Here is a 10,959-nt window from a genome sequence, read left to right as displayed (position 1 = left end):
CCAGACTGAACGTGAGCTTCTTCTCTTCATTCAGGTCCCTATTTCACCCAGACACTAGGGACAGCAAGGCAAGCATGCTGTCTGTTCTCAGTGAGAAAGACAAACCTGAGTGTCACCTGCAACATGGTGGCATTGTGATCTCCAGTCTGGTGATTCTAGTGTTAATAATCATCAGTTATTCGAAGTGGAAGAACTTTTTTTTTGTTCAATTATAACCTGTGCATGCACAAGAGAGAAGCAAAGCATTATTATCAGCATTGCAGTACCCACCGTGATGTTATTGTAATGGTAATGTATCCAAATATCCCATCCTACAACAAAAGGTCAAGAAGTAGTAACCACTCAGGCAAGCACAGTGACTGACTTCCTTTCTGCTTTGCATGAGGTCTCCTCTGAAAATGAAGACAGAAATAACCAAGTCCATTTGTAAAACTTGGAGTGAGAGGTGTGTGTACAAAACCAATTAAGGAAAGAATTGCTTTTAGCTGCTATTTTCCTCTGCACTCTTCTGGAAATTTACCTTCCTATACTAATTAACCTCTGGGAGACTATGTAAATTAGATGGTTTCTTTACAATATTCCTGTGCTAGTGAAGTGAGGTTCTAAAGTGATTTAAAGATAACCAGCAATGTTTCTTTGCAGGGTTTTCCACAATAAAGATATTGGAATGGGCAGGTTATCTAAGGAATTAGATGTGTGTACATTTGATGTAGTGGGTGGAGCTGGTGGAAGATGGAAAGGAGTAGGAAGAAACAATTCTCTCCCATATGCATGGGCCAGATCCTCAGCTTGTGTAAATGAGGATAGCTCCACAGAAGTCAATGAAGAGATGTCAGTCTACATCAGCTGAGGACCTGGTCTCATATGTTTGTGTTCTTTTATGCCACTGTAATGAGAGAAAAAGAGAATGTGAGGGTTGCCTAATCTGGTTTTGGGATTGGAGTACCTTGTGATTTGGGGAATTAATTTTAGTAACTAGGCCGACAGAGCATCATTTGGGAATTGGCAGTTTATTTTCCCTTGTGATTTACTCTGTAATTATTTTGACTGGGTGTCAGATAGTGGGAGAAAAGGATGCTTGGGGGAAAAAATTTAATTGAGGCAGTAAGGGACAGATTTAAGTCAATGGGAACTGGGTGCCTAGATGCTTTTGAAAATACCACTAGGCATCTATTTGCATCTTAAAATGTATGAATACCTTTAAAAATCTGGCCCTAAGTACCTTTTGCAAAAGTGACTTAAGCACTTTGTAGCCTAAATCCTTATTGACTTTCAGTAGGGCCCAAGATTAATAAAGGGACTTAGGCACTACAACACTGAACATGTCAGCACCTAACTTTGAGGCATCAAGGAAATCATAGGAACACAACTGTGATCCACAAAGCCTGTGTTAGGCACCTAGACTCCCTAAACAATGAATGGGGAGAGATGGGCGCCAAAGAATGCAATCCACAAAATTCAGCACACTAGGTGGGGGTTACCTAAACTACCCTATGGAAGATACCAACAAAGTGGGGAGGTGCTAATCCCCGCCCCTCTCAGACATAGTTGCCTAAATCTACGCTGCGGGGAGACTCCTATCTCTGCTTAGTGATTCACAAATGGGAACCCACTGCCTGGAATCGGGCAGCTTAGGCATCTGAGATGTTCCTGAGGGAATGAGTTAGGTGCCTGCCTCACACCATACAAATGAGCCAGAGAAGGAGATGATGGTGTCCATCTTACATAGCTGGTGGTTAGAGCACTCAGCTGAGATGTAGGAGACCCAAGTTCAATTCCTGTCCACCTCTCCCCACAGGGGGAGAAATGATTTGAAGAGGGGCTTCCCTCCTCTCAGGAGAATGCTCTAGCTGTTGACTGATGCAATATGGAATTCCAATGTGTGCAATTATCTTCTGTTGAAGCTGTTCCACTGTGGACAAATACGTTTAAAAATCTGAGCCATAGTCAATAGTAATCAGGAGACAGTCAAGTTGAGAGAATCACTTCAAGAGAGGTTGAGAGATGCAGGTGACAGGAATAAGGGAATTAGGGAATAAGACTATTTAAAGGGAATGTCATCTTTGCATTAGTGGTATTCATGGGTGGCTACTGCAATCTGAAGGGAGTGAGATTCTTCAGTGTGGTTGAAGGGAGATGTGCAGACCCTTGCAATCTGATAGATTTGGGAGCCCATTACTCATTACATCTCCTTGTTTCATTCTACCTCACGTGCCCAAACCGGGTGCTTGAGGTTGCCATGAGGAAGCTGCTGGCAGGGCACTCTCAATGAGGCCCCCATTGACTCTGGTATTTTTTTCCCAACCTCTGCCCACAAGAGCCTGGATTTGTTAACCTTTTGGACATACTCCAAGGCTCTCCTTATTGCTCCAGTATTTGGACAGGGATTGGAAGGAGGGTGGGGCTGTTTAGTTTTTGACTGTGAGGTGGGAATAACTTGTAGTCAGCCACAGATTTTTGTAGGTTCAATATAATTGTGGATTAGTGTGTTTTAAATGTTGAAAGAGGAACTCAGTGTGGGAGGGGCACTCCAACTGTGTTTTAAAATCGAAAGAAGGAAAACTTTTGAGAAAACATGCAGTATATATATACATATATATATATATATTTTTTTTTAAGCAACAAAATTACTTAGCTGCCTCCTTTCCCCACCCCATGATCAGCCTCATGCTCCAGCTGGTTTCCATGGTGGTTGTTACTGTCACTGCATGGCTCATGCTAGAGTATCACATTGGATAGGAGCCAGCTCAACAAGAAAAATAAAGGTTTCAGAGTAGCAATCGTGTTAGTCTGTATCCGCAAAAAGAACAGGAGTATTTGTGGCACCTTAGAGACTAACCAATTTATTTGAGCATAAGCTTTCATGAGCTACAGCTCACTTCATCGGATGCATGAAAAATGAAGTGAGTTTTTAAGAGGTAATGTGCTAAATGTTCTTCTCAGTCTGGCTACCAATATGTACTGGCTAGGTTTGTGCTTTAACTTTGCAGGTCACTTTCTTAAAAAAACCAAAACCAAACAAAAAATGCTGAAGGTTAAACTTTCGATAGTTAGGGAGGGCATGGCCTACTGATCTGATCATAGGCTTTGGTGCCAAAAACTCTCAAGTTCTTATCCCAGCTCTGACAAGCCTTTGGCAAATCAGATGTAGGGGAATTTTCTAAGGGGCTTCTTCATGTGTTCTGTGGAGAATTTGGCTACCCACTTTGAGGGGCTCTGATATAAAGGGGAAATTTTAAAGCATAATGTGAGTGGTGCTTGTTCTTTGAAAATCTGCTGTCAGCATTGGGTGCTAGCATCTGGGTGCTTAGGCTCAGCTGGGTAATAGCCACTGAACGCTATATGGTGCTATCCTTTCCAAGCACTACTGTTATCCCTGGTTATAAGAATCACAGACTCTTCTCCCATTCAAAGCACTTCCACGATCCTTTCATGGTGTGCCTGTGGGCTGCTGGGACACTACTACAACTTCAACCATACCCAGATTGATAGAAAACCCTCAGAAACAATTAGTTGTCAGTAGATGTGGGAAATTGTGTACTTTTTAATAAGTGCTATCAAAACAAGCTTTTCACATTGTGAAACATTCTGCAACAAATGTTAACAGAAGTGGAATAAGAAGTGGATTATTGATAAATTTTACCAAAGATTGGGTAAGTGCAAATATCCACTTGGGTACTTGTCTAGAAGCTCAAATAGGATTTGGGCACCCAGGAGATATCCAGGCTGATGTTCGCCTGCACCTAAGTTGCCTGCACACTCAGCATGTAACAACATTTTTTATAAGGATCCATGCATACTTCCTGGGTGCTCAGGGACAAGAAGAGGAGAGCCCAAATTGCCAGTGATGTCTGGGTAGCCTATGTGAGCAATACAAAAACAGGCTATTTTAACACATCACTATAGAATGGCCAAACCTTCATAATTTGGGGTGAGAAATTATGGCATCTGGCCAAGCTTCTGAAAACACTGACCTCAACTTTTCTGCCTCAGTCTGATCTGTAAATGGGAGATAATATAACTTAATTAATTACATGACAGGAGTCATGAGGATTTTTGTAAGGCACTTTGCAGGTTAAAAGTTGCGTATTACTGAATTTAATAGGAGCTTGGCCATTGACTTCAACAGCAGCAGGGCTGGGTCCAATGTTGATGTTAAGTAGATAATTCAGGGCAAGGCTCTGATTTTGCTGAATGAACTGCACCACTTATATATCATATTTGTGCCTAAAAACCTGGAAGCTAGAATCCAAATCCCGCTGTGCTTAATTCTCACCAAGACAAATCTCTCATGGGTGTTTTCCCTGAGAAATTAAGGTTGAGGAAGAATGGCAAGAGCTGACTTTGTACTACCACTGCCAGACTACTACTTCAGGGTCTGATCCTGAAATTGATAGACTATATTAAGAGGACTGTGCAGGCACAGCAGTCTGCCCACATGTTTTCAATTGCAAGATTGGAACTTTTCTTATTCATAGAAATCATGTCCTCGGTTATATCACAGGTATTTTCTGATCTTTGCAGTTAAAAAATAACTTAATTTTCTTAGTAAAAAGGGGCAACAATTATTTAAGAAGTTAGTACAATTCTGTTATATGCTTGGGATTTACAGCTGTTATTTATACCTGTTGTAATTGGATTGATGCCCAGTGGTTCCACTGTTGTTCACGACTTGTGATGTTTCCTTTCTAAACCCCATTTTAAAAAATTCTAACTCAGTCAAAAAGTATTCACTCAGATCTGAAATGTGACATACATAATCTAGCAAGGATGCAGCCTCTAAATGCTTGTAAGTTTGTAACATACAGAAAGCCTATTATTCATCACAAGTTTGGATATGCCCATTATATCCAGAGAGAAAATCAAACTTTTCAAAGCAAGCTAGTGAAACAACACAAATGCTACACGAAAAACATTTCCAGTATGTCTGGATCTCTTTCTGAAAATGAACATTATTTAAAACATTTTATTTTTCTTTTGCTGCATTCTTGAGACTGCAGTAGAATCTGTTAAAGAGATTCTGGGGGCAGGAAGAAAGGAGAAATAGTGCAGACTGAACATCCAAGCAGTAGTTAACAACATAAAGCCTTCTGTAGTAATATAAGAAAGCATCTGTAAGATAAAACAGAAGATGGGAAAGGAAGAAAACAGCACTAAGGTACTTATTTTCTTGGAGAGTGATTCTGCTGTAATATATTTAGCACCCTCGTGAAGAGCAAAAGTCTTTGCTGAGTCAAAATGAAAAGGGAAAAACAGCACTTCTTATTATTCTAAATATTTGTTATTTTACCTAATACTTGTCAGGAAGAATGTAAAACATTTGTTGTGATAATATCAGCAGAGAGGAGACCCCAGATGTTTTTGGTCAGCTTGTAAATACAAAATCAGCCAGCAGTCTCATATATGCCAAGCTGAAAATATTCCATAATTCATCTCCAAATATTCTCTGCTACATGCCTTATTAAAAAAACAAAACAACCCCCCCAGACATTTATATAGCATATTTCTTCACTTAACACTTTATAAACATTGGGTCTGATCCTATAAGCCCTCCACATATAGAACTTCCTTTATAGTCTATGAGATCAGTGCATGGAGAACAGGCAAGATTGGAACCTATATCCATAGTAGGATTATACAGAGAAACTCTGGATGGAATGTGATAACCAAGTAGTGTGCATCACACAGAACGACAGGGGAGAGAGGGAAACTTTGAGGACACTGGCTCAAACCCCTTCTCTTACAAAAGGTGCCATGAGATCTTCAATGTCTACATAGAATAGACAGGAGCTCAGCTTTTAAGGCACCATTTATCTACCTAGAAAGAATGCAGAGAGCTAGTCCTAGTGAGATTTGAACCTGAAGTTCTAAAAACTCTAAGCATTCCCAAAGTGATTCTTAGGCCTAGACACAAAGATATACCTTCCAGCTATAAGTTATTTGCTAGTGAAAGTCCAGAACATCCCATTTTATTAGTGATACTCTAATTGTTGTTGTCTCTTGGGTCATGAGATGACCTTTCCTGCCATTTTTAAAAAACAATTAAAACCAGCATGGTATACTGGTGATATGAATAACACAGAAGCAGCCCCTTTCCCTTCACTGGTCACTTCCTGCTCCCTGTTAACTCTCCCCAGTGCATGATTTTCTTGTTCTGGAAATTTCTTCTCTCCTCCCCCACCGTTTCTGGGGCTGGACCTTTAACTCTGGTAAAATCAAGCGGTGGCCTCCCTGAAATGGCCGCTCTAGAAGTTGCTGCATATTTTGCTCTTTTACTTGGTATGTTTTCTCTTTTATATTGTAGAGGAGATGGCAAGCTCTCAGAGCAAGCGACTCTCACTGGAGACAGGGAGTAAAGGTGTGATAATTTTTTAAAATTAGCATTCAAGAAGGAATAACTAGACTGAGCAATGGCATCTGTAAGGGCCATTTGACTCAAGAAGTAGGCTGAGGCCTTTGCCTTAGAAAAAGAAGATTGGGTTTCAAACTGATCTTGCATATCCTTCATCTGAATCAACTACAGAAGCATGGCAACCTCAGAAATCCAGCAAACGAAGTAATGCAATTAATACTATGCAGGCCTAGTTTCCTAAAATATGTACCTCAGCAATATATTTGCCTATCTAAATCTGGAAAATTGCACATTTTTATCTCTATCCCTGGAGAAAAACAAGCACATATTTTTTTCCACTCATTGTAACTGATTTCTTTCCATGTTAAAAAGTTAAAAAGCATTATAGTATCAAAAGGGCTCTATTATACACACTGAGATTACAAGGAGTGCACTCAGTTGTTGTTGTTTTTAAGCAGAGTGGATGGAGGAAAAGAAGCTTAACTTCTTGGCATTCAAAAATGAACAACGGTTTATTCAAAGTGCAGGAAAACAAATGTGGAATACCCTAAAAAGCTCAGATCATTCATAAGTAAAGTGGTGCTATGGCTCATAGAGAATACTCTACCACTATTATCTAGTAGTCACATTCATAAGCTTTTGGTCAACCAGTATGATTAATAGCCATTTCATTATACAGAGTCATAATATGCATGTAGTATGGTTGCCAACCCCCCAGGATTGTCCTGGAGTCTCCAGGAATTAAAAATTAATCTTTAATTAAAGATTGTCATATGATGAAACCTCCAGGAATATGTCCAACCAAAATTGGCAACTCTAGCATGAAGCCATACAAACAGATAAAGGATGATGTCTCTTCCCTGTAGAGCTTACAGTCTGAGGTCCAGATACTGCTATTGGATCAAAGTGGCCAGACCCTTGTACCCATACGCAGTCCCATTGAATTGTTTGAGGTTCTGAAAGATGATCATGGATCAGATTTCAGGACAGGGGCCTACATCAGAGAGCCCATATTTGCTGATGTGATCAGTTCCTCGGCAAAAACATTTATTTCTTTGCCTTTATTCAGAAGAGTTGTGAAAGGATTGCAAAAGGAATTAGTAACACAATCCCTCAACTGTAAGTATTTTAACTGATTAACTGTCACCCCAAAGGTTTCCTCAAGTTCAGCAAATGAATACAATCTGTCTTACAACATATATCATGTAATTTGTTAAGGCTTTTGTTTAATCATGCATCCCAAATGAAGGTTTTTTGTTTGTTTGGTTGGTTGGTTGGTTTTGTTTAATTTTCAGTTAGGAAGTGAAATCTGAGTAGAATGGAAAAAACTAAAAGTGAACTGAAAATGCACTTTTAAAAAATTAAAGAATGCCAAATTAAATATTGGATGTCTCAAACAAGTAGGAAAGAGGAAAATTCAGCACATACTGCTTTATTTTAAATATATCTTTATTTGTCTCAGGCCTACATTGTCTAAATATGTTATTGATTTCCTGTTCTGACTTGTCCTGATGCTTAGAGCCCTGCAAATCTGCAGATATCTGTTTATATCTGCAGATATCCTCATCCGCAGATGTGGATGCCGATATTCATGGACATTGTTTGTGGACCGCAGATGGATGCAGATCCAAATTTTATTATCTAAAGCCCTGCAAATCTGCAGCTATTTACTTTATATCTGTGGATATCCACATCTGGATGTGGATCCAAATTTTGTATCTGTGCAGGGCTCTACTGATGCTACAGTGTGCTCTCTGCTGGTGACGACACACATAAGAACCTGACTGCACATAGCCTACTGAGGTAAGTCCTTTCGGAGAAAACAACATTCCCTGTGGAAGAAGCCTGGAGCATACTGAGACCTGATCCTGCCATGACTTAAGCATGTACTTAACTTTAAACATGGAAGAAGCTAAACTGAGTTAAACAGAACTACTCATTTGGGTAAATCCTTGTAGGATCAGGATCTAAAAGACAGCATAATTAAGGTGCAACAGAGTGCAGAGGTTAGAGGAGGATAGCAGGAAATAAATTTCCCTATCAGTGGCAGGGGAGAAGCCTGGGAGGTGCGAGACAAAGGGGATGAGGATGGAGATTTCAGTCGATCTCGTTTTTGAAAAAATCGGCAAGTTCTTATGCAGAGAGGAGAAAGGTTTTAGGAAGGAGCAAAAGGCTGGAAGTAAGTGGGAGTGTGAGAGTGAATGAGAGTGGCATAGCAGTACTTCTTTGCAAGGAATATGGCAGAACTGAATGAGGAGATAATGCATTTGCAGTGGACAAAGCACACATGGTCCCTAGAGGTGTTCAGTGGTAGAGCTGGTATAAACATAAAGTTTTAAAAAATGAATATTTCAGAGACTAGTTTGTTCTACTGGGTTTCAAAAAGGGTCAATTTTCTATTCTCAGAGTTTTATGTAGAAATATTTTATGGATTTATTTAGTTTTCAAAAGCTAAATGTGTTGTTTCAAAATTCAAAATTTCAATTTTTTTAAAGAACTGTTTTTTAAAAACCCTCACCAATTACTAAGAAAAACGATGAAATCCTCCAACCCCCGAAAACAACAACTAAAATGGGCAAGAATGGAAAATTTGGAGGTAATCAAAATGTTTTCACGGGTATTTGGCTTTGAAAAATTGTCATTTTTTTTGAAAATTTTCTAACAAAAGATGTGTGTCCAGCTCTGCTCAGTGGCACAAGAATGAAAATAAAGGAATTGGGTATAAGGAGTGAGCCATGATTGTGATTTAATAGGGGACAGACTTAGTAAAAGTGTGTGACTGAGAACTATATTTCTCTATATATCAATAGTATATAGCAAATATTAATGTACATTATCCCTATTTCTAGATCAGTCTATTGATATATAAGCATGTAACACATTTGGATTTCTACTGCAAATGCAGTCATATTTTTACCTTGGATACAGTCCTGCAAATTCAGGTATATGGGTAATAGTTCCTAGAAGCAGGCAACAGACCACGTAAACAGCCAACATAGCACATAATGAAGTTCACAGAGAACAAATTTTGTAACCACAAAATGTCAGCTCCACCAACCTTTCCTCTGGATGATTTCCTTAGATAAATTAGATAAATGGATAAAATATTCTCAGTGTGATAAAATAAATATTGATGGTTTTAATATTTTATATGAAATTCAGTAGAAATGAGCTTCACCTGCCTCTCACTGCACAGCAATGTGTATAACATGTTTCTCTGTTATGTACCTCATCACAATGTCTACATGCAATCATCTTCCTACTATCACTATTCATTTTTCATGTGTCAAGTGCTCATTAACCCTTTAACCCCAGTGAGTGAAAGCCAGTGCTATGATTTTTCCTTATAGGACATCCAACACTGGGAAATCGCTGCTGTTAGTTCCAACTGGTTAAGAAGAATGAATTTAAATGCTTATGCTTTTTATTGATAATTGTGAGTACGTGATACAAGTCTATCAGGGGAGTGTTTCCAATGGAGTTCTATAATAGTCCACTAAATATGGTAATCTGCACTTTATCTTTTAAAAGTCTGATTTTAAAATATTGTGTTACAACTCTACATTTTGACAATGGTAAAATATTATCTTATTGAATTTAATGAATGATAATATCTGATGAGATTTTTGGAATGTGTTCTATATAAAAATAGTATTATGAAGGAAAGCTGCCATTCACTTGTTGAAAGTTGGTGAAAACACTACTAATTCTGATTTGTTAGCATTGTGTACTTACTTTGCACAAGAGTAAATGACTACACAAGATATGAGGCAGTGGAAAATTAAGCCTAATCTCTCTCTCTCTCTCTGTTGCACGTCTGTGTAAATGTATATTTGTATATGCTTAACTTTGCACACTTGTTATCCCTCCTTTCCTTAGCTCTGAAGAAAATGGAGTTCAGAACCAGAGACAAGTAGCTGGTGACAGTAACTAGCTCTTTCTTGCCAAAAGAAGCCATATGGAAGTGGTTCACGTTATAACAGTTAATGGCAAATTGTATGAAAAGACACACAGTTGTATATTAGAGAGCTGGATTTAGCAACAAATACATCATAGTATAAGGAAGTGGAAGCTGTTTGTGGTTATTTTGGCCTCTTAGGTAAATACTGTGTAGCCAAAGAAACATTACATTATCTATGCTATAAGTAATTATATTTTGGTAAGTTTCTATAAATTACCCAAGAACAACAGGAAGCCAGTCTGGTTTACTGTGTAAATATGCATATAAACAGGATTGGTTAAATGTAGTTATATATTTTACCTAACAAGCCAGGTAGTAACCTATTAAATCTATTGGAAGATGATCTGCCCTATTTGTTTTAACGTGTTATTCACCAAAAGGATTGTAATAACTGCTTTAAAAATTATGGGTTGGATCTTCTGGACCAGCTGAGCTGCACTTGCTGCAGAACTGATGTGGGGATGAGAAAGGAGGGAGGTGGCTTTATGCCATTTGTACATCCCCTTGATACTGAGGCTATCCAGGGGCCAGTTGAGCCCCCAGAGGAATTTAGAGCAGCCTTAAGGTAAAGGGTAGGTAGCACAGAACAGCTATACTAGCTCTATATCACCCAAGGATTCACCTACACTGGGGGGATTCCCATTTA

This window comes from Eretmochelys imbricata, chromosome 1 (assembly GCF_965152235.1).
Source record: "Eretmochelys imbricata isolate rEreImb1 chromosome 1, rEreImb1.hap1, whole genome shotgun sequence".
NCBI classification, from domain to species: Eukaryota; Metazoa; Chordata; order Testudines; family Cheloniidae; genus Eretmochelys; species Eretmochelys imbricata.
Note: the sequence above shows the minus strand (reverse complement) of the source record.